A 12,008-nucleotide genomic window follows, 5' to 3' on the forward strand; every position below is an offset into this window, starting at 1 on the left:
AGCGTTAGGCAGACTCGTAAGTGGTATAAAGTGAGCCATTTTACTGAAACGGTCGACTACCACCAAAATCACTGTTCTCCCGGAGGAACTCGGCAGGTCCGTAATAAAGTCCATGGACAAATGCGTCCAAGGACGAGATGGAATAGACAATGGAAGAAGTGAACCAGGCGGTCGAGTATGAGCAACTTTTGACCCAGCGCAGGTTTCACAAGCTGTCACGTAATTCTCAATACTCTTACGTAACCCTGGCCACCAGAACCTCCGGGACACCAGATCACAGGTGGACATACCACCAGGATGTCCCGCGAGAACAGTATCGTGATGTTCCTTGAACACCTTGTATCGTAGGCCCTCAGGAACAAACAACCTCCCTGGTGGACACGAACCAGGAGCCCCCTCCTGAGCTCCCAATACCTCCATCTCCAATTCAGGGTACAGAGCGGAGACCACCACCCCATCCGCCAAAATAGGCGCTGGATCTTCTGAATCACCTCCCCCAGGGAAGCTGCGAGAGAAGGCATCTGCCTTGACGTTCTTGGCCCCTGGGCGAAAGGTAACCACGAAATTGAACCTGGTAAAAAACAATGACCATCTGGCCTGTCTAGGGTTCAGACGCTTGGCAGATTGCAGGTAGGCCAAATTCTTATGGTCTGTATACACCGTAACGGGGTGGGACGCCCCCTCTAACCAGTGACGCCATTCCTCAAAGGTCAACTTGATCGCCAACAACTCCCTATCTCCAACATCATAATTCCTCTCGGCGACCGAGAGCTTCCTGGAGTAGAAGGCACACGGGACCCACTTGCCAGGAGAAGAACCCTGCGAAAGCACCGCCCCAACCCCCACCTCTGATGCATCAACCTCCACCACGAATGGCTGCACCAGAATAGGAGCAGACGCAAAACGCTCCTTAATAGCCGAAAAGGCCTGCAATGCCTCATCCGACCAGACAGAGACATCAGCGCCCTTCTTGGTCATATCAGTAAGGGGTTTGACTAGTGTGGAATAATTCGAAATAAATTTTCTATAATAATTCGTAAACCCCAAGAACCGCATCAAAGCTTTCTGATTCTCCGGTCGGTCCCACTCCAGAACTGCCCGGACCTTTTCGGGGTCCATACGAAAACCGGAATCAGAAAGCATGTATCCTAAGAACGGAAGCTCTTGCACCGCAAACAAACATTTCTCCAGTTTAGCATATAACTTATTCTCCCGAAGGATCATCAAAACCTGTCTCACATGATCCTGATGGGTCTTCAGGTCAGGAGAATAAATTAAGATGTCATCTAGGTAAACTACTACGAACCTCCCCACCAAGTGATGAAAAATATCATTAACGAATCGCTGAAATACCGCTGGCGCATTCGTCAACCCAAAAGGCATTACCAGGTTCTCAAAATGACCCTCGTGCGTATTGAAGGCCGTTTTCCACTCATCCCCCTCCTTGATCCTGATCAGATTGTATGCTCCTCTCAAATCCAACTTGGAGAACACCTTGGCTCCAACAATTTGATCAAAAAGATCAGAGATCAAAGGCAGGGGATATGGATCCCGGACTGTAATACGGTTCAACTCCCGGAAGTCCAAACACGGTCTCAGTGATCCATCTTTCTTCTTTACGAAGAACAAACCTACTGCCACTGGAGACTTAGATGGTCTGATATGACCCTTTGCCAAACTCTCGGCGACATATTTTCGCATGACCTCTCTCTCAGGTTGAGAGAGGTTGTAAAGCCGAGACTTAGGCAATTTAGCCCCCGGAATGAGATTCACAGGACAATCATAGTCTCGATGAGGGGGCAATTCCTGAGCCCCACCCTCCGAAAAGACATCCGAAAAATCTGAGAGATACTGAGGCAAGGCCGTAATGGACACTTCAGCGATAGATGTGACAAGACAATTATCCGAACAAAATTTGCTCCAACCAATGATTTGTCTTGCTTTCCAGTCTATAATTGGGTTATGTTTAGACAACCATGGCAACCCCAACACTATTGGAGCTGACAAATCCTTCATGACAAAACAAGAAATAATCTCAGCATGTGAATCACCCACCCTTAAATGAATACCATGAACAATGTGAGTAAGGCTCCTTTGAGAAAGAGGGGAAGAATCAATTGCAAAAACAGGAATCTCGTTCTCTAACGTGCAAGTACTTAGTCCCAAGCCCTGAAGAAAAAGAAAGTCAATTAAATTTATCCAAGCACCACAATCAAGGAAAACATCAACAAACACATTTTTAGACTCTAGCGCCACCATAGCTGAAAGGAGAAAACGGGAACTGCAGGGAGCTTGCATACTCGTCTGCTCCACCACACCATTCATACAACCAAGTGTGAGGGGAGTTTTTTTTTCTTTTTTCTTTTTCTCTTTTACCTGTGGTTTAACATAAGGACAAGAAAAAATAAAATGACCCTTCTTCCCACAATAGAAACATAGATTGTGCACTTTTCGAAAGTTTCTACTAACTGCATGGGTTCCCCTACCCCAGAGTAACAAGCAATATCACCCTGGGCAGCTGGTGAAACAAAACCGCACGCGGGAGGAATCCCCTGCACAGAGGGACCCTTACCCCTCTCTCTGATACGTCTATCCAAACGTATAGCCAAAGACATCGCATTCTCCAAAGTGTCTGGGTATTCATGAAAAGCCAGGGCATCTTTCAACCTTTCAGATAACCCCTGACAAAACTGACTACGTAACGCGGGGTCGTTCCACCTCGACTCAGTAGCCCACCTCCTAAACTCTGTGCAGTAAACCTCAGCAGTATGTTTACCCTGTAGTAAGTTACGTAATCTCGACTCCGCCATCGAAACTCGATCTGGGTCATCGTAAATCAATCCCAGGGCTTCAAGAAATTCCTCCACCGACCGGAGGGCCGGAGAACCGGGCGGCAGAGAAAAAGCCCAGGATTGCGCGTCCCCTTTAAGCAAAGAAATGATGATACCCACCCTCTGATCTTCATTACCTGAAGAAAATGGGCACAATCTAAAGTACAACTTACATGACTCTTTGAAGCTGAAAAAATCATCAGTACCCCCTGCAAATTTCTCAGGAAGAGCGACTTTAGGCTCCCCAACAATTTGACCTGTACCTGCTGCCAGCACCCTCTGACACTGTGTGACCGAACTACGCAGATCCTCAACCTCTAGGGATAAACCCTGCATGCGGTCAACCAGTGCATCAATTGACGCCATCACAAAAGCGCTGAGCAATGGCCGTCACAGTAGGGCGGATTATAATGTCACGGCGGACGTACACTTAGATAGCACACCAACCAGGCTCTGGACGAGAGACAGGGGAAGGTTCACCTCCTAGCTTATCCCTGACCTCTTTCCCTGCACTGCTCAGCCTACAGCAGACCTAGATGGTAGGTGTGCTAGTGTCCTCCAGCCTGGGCTAAAAAAAAAACTGAACTCCCTAAGATGGTGAAGTGGGGAGATAGGAGCAGTCTGCTCGCACAGAACCTGGATGGAATAGAAGACACAAACAACCGAACTAGAAATGACATTTATCTCAGAGAGCAGGAACTGACAGCCAACCTTCCCTCCAAGCATCCCAGACCAGAATAAACTGTATAATCCGCTCAGGACACTGGGCAGTGTGCTATTTAAAGTAAAGACCCCACCCAGTGCACCTGATGAGAGGCACGGCTCCAAAACAACATTAAACTCGTGCTGCTATCCTGGCTGACCTCCGCACATCGTCAAAGTGGGGCATGACACCAGTTCACCAAAATCTGCCTTACAAAAACCATATGGCGCTTCTTTTCTTCTGTGCCTTGCCGTGTGCCCTTACATCATACGATCACATGTGGGGTGTTTCTGTAAACCGCAGAATCAGGGTAATAAATATTGAGTTTTGTTTGGCTGTTAAATCTCGATGTGTTAAAGAAAAAAATGGATTAAAATGGAAAATCTTCCAAAAAAGTTAAATTTAGAAATTTCATCACCATTTTCCTTTAATTCTTGTGGAACACCTAAAGGGTTAAAAAAGTTTGTCAAATCCGTTTTGAGTAACCTGAGGGGTGTAGTTTCTACAATGGGGTCATTTATGGGGGGTTTCCACTATGTAGGCCCCGCAAAGTGACTTTAGACCTGAACTGGTCCTTAAAAAGTGCGTTTTGGAAATGTTCTTAAAAAATTTAAGAATTGCTTCTAAAATTCTAAGCCTTCTAACGTCCTAATTTTTTTTTATTACATTTAAAAAATGATGCCAACATAAAGTAGACAATGTTAAGTACTAAGGGTACTTTCACACTTGTGGCAGAGTGATCCGGCAAGCAGTTCCGTCACCGGCAATCTGCATGCAAACAGACAGCACTTGTAGACTGATCCGGATGCAGATCCGTTTCACAAATGCATTGCAAGAACGGATCCATCTGTCCATTTGTTATACGGACAAACGGGTCAGTTTTAATTTTTTTTCAAATTTTTAAAGGTCTGCACATGCGCAGACCGGAAGGAAGGATCCGGAATTTCGGTATTTTTAATGCATGGGGATAAAACTGATCAGTTCTTTTCTGGTATAGAGCCCCTGTAACGGAACTCAATACCGGAAAAGAAAAACGCTAGAGTGAAAGTAGCCTAATATTTTATGAGGTATCACTTTCTGTTTTAAGAGCAGAGAAATCAAAAATTTTAAAATTGAGAATTTTTCAAAATTTTGGGTAAATTTGGGATTTTTTCATAAATAAAGGTAAAATATTGACTCAAATGTATGACTTTCATGAAGTACAATGTGTCACGAGAAAACAGTCTCAGAATGTCTTGGATAAATAAAAGTGTTCCAAAGTTATTACCACATAAAGTGACACATGTCAGATTTGCAAAATTAGACGTGGACACAAAGGTGAAAAATGGCTTGGTCTTGAAAGGGTTAACACTCTCTAGTCTCCTAGGACTCTGAATTTTTAGGAAAACATGTTATCTCTTTTAATTTTTTCTTATGCATTTTTTGGGGGGCAGGGGATCAAGCTTTCAAAAATGATGTCTTGACATGGTCACAATGCTTTCCCATACAACACGCACAGTTGTTAATTGTCAGAAGAATTAATGGCTTGTTGTGAATAAGATACAGAATTCTATAGTCGCTCACCCGTCTATTATCATGTAATGGTGCTCAAAGTCTGGCTGACTCAGTCAGTAGTATGAGGTAAGAAAAACTGAATTGGTAGGCTGGCACTCTATATCTGGTTACACGCAGAGGACACATAAACTATATCATATACAATAATTTATTACCCCTATTTGGGGAGGAAAAGTGTGTTAAAATGTCCCTTTAAAAATATACTACTTATAAAATACAAAACGCAACAAAACAAAACAAAAAACAAAAAACAAGTCCCGGTAACAGCGTCAATGGGCCAACACTGTATTTTCTGCAAGAATAGAAGCTGTGAACAAAAATATATGTTCCACTGCAGTTTGGACGCAGTTCGTCTTGCGGTAAAGTCACTATTATAGTGTTAGAAACAATTGGCTTGCAACAGAGTAATAGAGTAATTATTGTCTAGTCGCAATGTAGCGATGTAATATCCACTGCAACAAAAAGTGACTTTGTCTGGAAAGTTAATTCACCTCTATAAGCCGGCAGTATTTCCCATAAATTGTGGTTGTTGTAACGATCTTTTTACAGGGTAGTTGGTGTTTTTAATATATTAGCAGGCAGCTTTTGTTTAGTACCTGTGGCGTCCCACTCGGTAATAATGTGCTGCCTGCTATTACCCTTCCAACGTTTTCAGATCATCAGACTGTCCGGTCAGAACTCGCCTCTCGGTATGTGCTGCAAATGATCCGTGCAGTCTCGGCGTCCCATGTGGCATACGCCGGTGTCAGTGCTTGGAATCTCGTGCGGTCTTGGTGTCCCGCGTGGCCCGTGCCACTAAGTTACGTGTATCTGGATATTTTGTGGATATGCAGGCTCTGGAGCAGTTCGGGGGTGCTCTGTGCAGGAGACTGTAGAATAGTGATCGGCGGTCACTAAGCCAAAGAGAACCGGATTCCTGTACTTAATACTTTTTTGTTTTGTTTTATTGCTTTTATTGCCTTTTGTATTTTATAAGTAGTGTATTTTTAAAGGGACATTTTAACACATGTGGCAATGTGAATAGTGATGGGTGCAGTAAAGTCCCGGGGAAGCGGGACCGGTAGATATATTTTGCCTTCCTGGCTTACTTACAACTTCTAATAATATGTCCGCACTGTCCATAAAGGAATGTGGCTCTGCTTACAGCTTGTACTTTACTGTAGACTGTGAACAGACAATGTAGGCTACCTCCTGTCTCACATTAGGTGCTAATGGAATCTATAGCCTGAGGTAATACTTTAGTCTCCACTAGTCTCTCCTCATACTCCTCAACACTCTGGGTTTCTGTTATTCCTCTCTTGAAGCCTACCCTTGGTCAGTGCACAACTCAGAGGGGTAGCTACTCGTCAGCTCTCCTTTACTTCCGGGTTTAACAGGTCTGATAGAAAGGAGGGGGAGTAGTAATGACAATGTGCCCTGCTGTTCAGGATGAAAATGTGCCAATGGAGGAGAAGGTTGAGGTTGTGCATAAGTTCCTGCTGTAGGAGCCAGGATGACACAATTGTGGAGGGGACAAAAGGACCTGGCCATGTTACTGGGGTGCTGCCTCACCACTGCCACAAAAAGATTGACCCAGTGAGCTGTGAAAGACATGTACTATTCCTGCCTGTAACAGTTGCTCCAATTGTCCACTATGGTTTACACCTTGCTTCACATCGAGAATCGCAAGGAGTCACCCGCGTTCTCTTCCACATGAGAGTACAAGGTAGGGATGGCTTTTTAGAAGAAATAAAGCCTGCTAGGTATCTTCCATCGAGGCTGAGTGCATGCCATTAGGTCCCAAAGGGCAGCAGCCTAGACTAAATGGTACAGCAGCGACTGCACCACCAGCAACTTGGCTAGGTGGTAATTAAGCTTGCTCACAAGTGCATTGTTGGACATGTAGAATTGCTTCCTGGCAGTGCATTATGTTATTGATTGCTGACAGTGGAGGGGACGATATGAGAGACGCCATATTGCTCATGGATGTGGCCTGGCTACTGAAGGGCAGACTGGAATAAGTAGGCAACTTTTTTTTGCAGTAACTGGCTGCCACTTTTGTTTGCCCAAGGGATGGGGTGATGGCAATTCACGTGGTTCAATAAAGCTGTGGTGTTGATGCTTGTGTTTGCCTGTCCACAGCTTATTTTATTTTTGCAGATCTTGCACGGTGCAATGCTTCTGTCTTCTGGCAGTGTGGAGAAAAATGCCAGACTGGCAATACTTACACAGAAGTAGAGGCAGCGTGGCTTAGCTCTGACACATTTTGAGCCTAATGCAACTCAATGTCCCCAGATCCCAAAGCATACATGGCTCTAGCTATTCTTTTGGAGATATGAAACCAATGCTCTTTATTCCTGAAGCTGTCATCGCCCTCCTCCTCTGATGTTGCTTCCTCCCGAGCACCCTAATCTGGATCCCAGGTCCTGTGCAACACATAATCATCATCAGAGTCCCTGCCACTTTTATCAGTCTGTGAAATATCATTGTGTGTTCCTTGGCCCCTTTTCTGATTCCCTGCTCTGCATTTTACCTGACTGTTTCTTCCCTCACTAGTATCAAGGCTACGGGTGCCAATATTACCACCACCAACACAGCTATGCGTGGGGTCCGAGCCTCCTCCTGAACCTCCTCCTCAGGACAGTCCACAAGCTGGCTGCTCTTACACAAGTCATCAAAGGAGACTCTCCTGACTACCAGCCAGGGGGCATGAGATTTTATTGCCACTTCTTAAAAGGAAGGCACTCCACTCAGAAGGGGCAGTGAAGACAGAGAGGACTCCACTGAAAGGCTTCTTTGGGGCTGCAAGGAGGAGCAGGAGGAATGCTGGGAACCCTGGATCCACAGCACGGTGTTGGACTCTGAAGTTACCTCCACGTTATCCTGCTGTGACCTAGAGGAGGAGTGAGCCATCAAATCCACAAATCTCAATCTCTTCCTCTTTGCTTTCTCTTGTGTAAAACATAAGTTGTTAACCTAGAATGACATTATTCCCCCCCAGACCTCCCCCACCAACACTTGAGTAGTCTACCTGACGTCTCCCGATCTACAACACTAAGGCCGTGAACAAGGTCCTAGTGGATCGAAACGATAGCCATTATTCAAAAGATCCAATTCTGGGATGGACAATAAAAGAATTATCTCTGATTATTTGAAAAACGAGTGCCGTGGTTTCTTCCTATTACTTCAAAGGAGTCATATGCGGTATTTGACAGATATTTACCCGAGAGTCTCCATAACATACAGGATGATTATATAATATATTGTTCTTATACAACCACCCAATACAAACAGATGAGGTCACAGGACAACGATCGGGGAGATGATTTTTTTATTACATGCAGAATAATCAAAGCTGTAAACAATGAGCTGGCTGCAGATCCTTGTCATGGTCCACGGACGATGGTCAGTATCTTGCTTCATTTCTGCAAGGCAGGACATTGTGGTTAATTTAGAATATATACCGGAAATTATTAGTGGGGGTGATCGAGGTTCACATTTGGACTTTGGCTCGAAGGGTTTATGTGGATCTGACTATAAATAGCTAATTGGCTGACAGTGGTGCTTACAAGCAGCTGATTGGCTGCATCTGGTGGTCACAAACAGCTCATTGGCTGGATGGAGAAGATACCAGCAGCTGATTGGCTGGATGTGGTACATTAGTTATAAATAGCTAATTGGCTGACTGTGGTGCTTACAAGCAGCTGATTGGCTGCATCTGGTGGTCACAAACAGCTCATTGGCTGGATGGAGAAGATACCAACAGCTGATTGGCTGGATGTGGTACATTAGTTATAAATAGCTAATTGGCTGACTGTGGTGCTTACAAGCAGCTGATTGGCTGCATCTGGTGGTCACAAACAGCTGATTGGCTGGATGGAGAAGATACCAGCAGCTGATTGGCTTGATGTGGTACATTAGTTATAAATAGCTAATTGGCTGACTGTGGTGCTTACAAGCAGCTGATTGGCTGCATCTGGTGGTCACAAACAGCTCATTGGCTGGATGTGGTGGTCGCAGGAAGCTGATTAGCTGGATTTGATTGAGCTGCCAAATTAAGAACTTTTTAGTTGTGTAAGTTTGGCTTCATGCACACAACCGTAGCAGGTCCATGCCCATATTGTGGTCCACAAATAGCAGATCTGCAATATACAGCCACCAGCCATGTGAGCACTGTATCACAAACGTGGACCCTTTCACATGATTAGGTCCACAGTACAGAATATACGGTGAATGCACTACTTTTTAGCGGTGCGGACCGTCGGATGCGAATCGAGGACGTCATTCAAGTGAGAGGATGAAGGGTGGTGCTGTTTCTGAAAATGTAAAGCGGAGACCTCCTTCTAATCCCATAAATCTTCTTCAATGCCTTCCAGCCCCTGGTATAAAGAGAAAGTCCTCAACTAATGGTTGATGGGGTAAGATCATTCTAGGACTTCCTGCTGGGATAGAGTGAGATAGAGCTGCTTCTCCTTATGTAATAGTGATGATGAGACAAGACAATCTGGCAAACATGTACAGTATCGGTTTAAATTGATGGGTTCTGTTACTTACAGGAGTCATGCATTGCCACCGGCACATGTAATCACAGCACTTCTGATTCCCGAGACAATGGTGGTCTCCACTGCACTTTATTTCAGTGTAAGGAGTCTTACAAGGGAGAAGTGACATAAATACTGGACACTTCCCAGGTTTATTTGCAACTAGAGAAAGAAAAGCCACGAGAAGAGAGAATTATTGAGACTGATTAGTAATGTGTAGGGTTGAGCCAAGCCGAACTGCAAAGTTCGGGTTCGTACCGAAATTTGCGAGTTCGGGTACCACTGAAGTTCAGGTTCGGGTTCAGTATTCGGGTGATTTTATTATTTTCCATTATAACATGGTTATAACTGAAAATAATAGCATTCTTAAGACAGAATGATAAATAAAAAGGCCATTGAGGGGTTAAAAATAAAAAACAAACGTACCTCATCCACTTGACCGCGCAGCCGGTATCCTCTTCTTTCTTCTTTCTGCAGGACATGCAAAAGGATCTGCGATGGCGTCACCGCACTCACCACATGGTGACATCATCACAGGTCCTTTTGCAGGTACAGAAGAAAGATGAGGATACCGGCTGTGCGATCAAGTAGATGAGGTGAGTTTTATAAAATTATTTTTAACCCCTCAATGGCCATTTTATTTAGCATTCTGTTTAAGTTTGGGTCCCCATTGACTTTAATAGGGTCCGGGTTTGGGGTCAAGTTTGGGTGTCGAACCCAAACTTTGACCTGAAGTTCGGCCGAACCCAGCGAACCTGAACTTCCACGGGTTTGCTCATGCCTAGTAATGTGTCCTCCGCTGTAAAGGAACAGGAGATGCATCCGGCCAGCCTCACATCACTTAGTTTTCCTATTTTTGGGATTGATACACTCCAGTTTACAATATTTTTTACAGAATTTCTCGAGTCCCTTACAATCGCCGTCCACTTTACAGTTTCCAGGTTTTGGTCGGCCCGGGCACCCGGTCTGTGGTATTGGGCATGTTCCAGGCTTCACATCTGGAGGCAAATGGTCATTAAACTAATGGGGTCATTTATCAAACTGGTGTAAAGTAGAACTGGTTTAGTTGCCCATAGCAACCAATCAGATTCCACCTAAGGCAACTAAGCCAGTTCTACTTTACACCAGTTTGATAAATGACCCCATAAATGTCTAGATGTAACTACAGAAAGATAAGTCACAGCACTTCATACCCTAAGTAACTGGAAGTGTGGCATCAGTAAGATTGATAGCCAGATAACAGCAGACTAGTGAGTGCAGCTCTGAAGTATAATATAGGATGTAACTCAGGATCAGTACAGGGTAACTAATGTAATGTATGTACACAGTGACTCCACCAGCAGAATAGTGAGTGCAGCTCTGGAGTATAATGTAACTCAGGAACAGTGCAAGTTACCTAATGTAATGTACAGTACTTAATGGCAGTATCCTTCTTTACAAACATTACCTCTAGAAATGACTTCATAGTAATCTCCATGTACACTGGAAGCAGACCATAAAGCAGAAACCAGTGGGGAATCGGTAAATGCCAGAAAAGGAATATCAGAGGGATCAGTGAGGATGAAACCTCCCAGATTAGTATCTTGAATCTTTTATCTACCATTCATTAATAGGGTTGCATAATTTGGACAAATCTTTTTTGGAAGAGTCACACAGAAATAACTGTTGCTGGGACCCCAGAAACTCCTTGATCATCAAGTCCATCAGTGGCCGGTACAGGCGGCACGATGATGTCATTGCGCCGCCTGAGCCGTAAAACGCGGGACTTAGGCCGGAAGAGGCCTGCATCGCATCGCTGACATGGAGGTAAAGTATAATTTTTTTTTTTTTTAATATGTAAAATACTTTTACTGGCACATGATTGGGGGGGGCTCTTGTTACTGGCACATGATTGGGCGGGGGCTCTTGTTACTGGCACATGATGGGGGGTGCTCTTGTTACTGGCACATGATGGCGGGGTGCTCTTGTTACTGGCACATGATTGGGGGGCTCTTGTTACTGGCACATGATTGGGGGGCTCTTGTTACTGGCACATGATGGCGGGGTGCTCTTGTTACTGGCACATGATTGGGGGGGCTCTTGTTACTGGCACATGATGGCGGGGTGCTCTTGTTACTGGCACATGATTGGGGGGGCTCTTGTTACTGGCACATGATGGCGGGGTGCTCTTGTTACTGGCACATGATTGGGGGGCTCTTGTTACTGGCACATGATGGCGGAGTGCTCTTGTTACTGGCACATGATTGGGGGGGCTCTTGTTACTGGCACATTATGGTGGGGTGCTCTTGTTACTGGCACATGATTGGGGGGCATCTATGGGGGCACATCTTACTGTCACATGATTGGGGGGCATCTAAGGGGGCTCATTTTACTGGCACATTATTGGGGGGCATCTATGGG

General features: G+C 45.0%; 1 protein-coding gene and 1 long non-coding RNA gene across 2 annotated transcripts in view; both read right to left on the reverse strand.

Moving 5' to 3' along the window:
- LOC120997016 (perlwapin-like) overlaps positions 1 to 12,008 on the reverse strand; it is a 136,607-nt gene that overhangs the window by 45,874 nt on the left and 78,725 nt on the right. The window lies entirely within an intron of this gene.
- LOC120997035 lies at positions 8,382 to 9,894 on the reverse strand. The gene is made up of 2 exons (XR_005778045.1): positions 9,622 to 9,894; positions 8,382 to 8,492 (listed from the first exon to the last, which is right to left on the reverse strand). It is a non-coding gene; the product is annotated as an uncharacterized LOC120997035 (long non-coding RNA).

Source organism: Bufo bufo, chromosome 4, assembly GCF_905171765.1.
Source record: "Bufo bufo chromosome 4, aBufBuf1.1, whole genome shotgun sequence".
Lineage (NCBI taxonomy): Eukaryota > Metazoa > Chordata > Amphibia > Anura > Bufonidae > Bufo > Bufo bufo.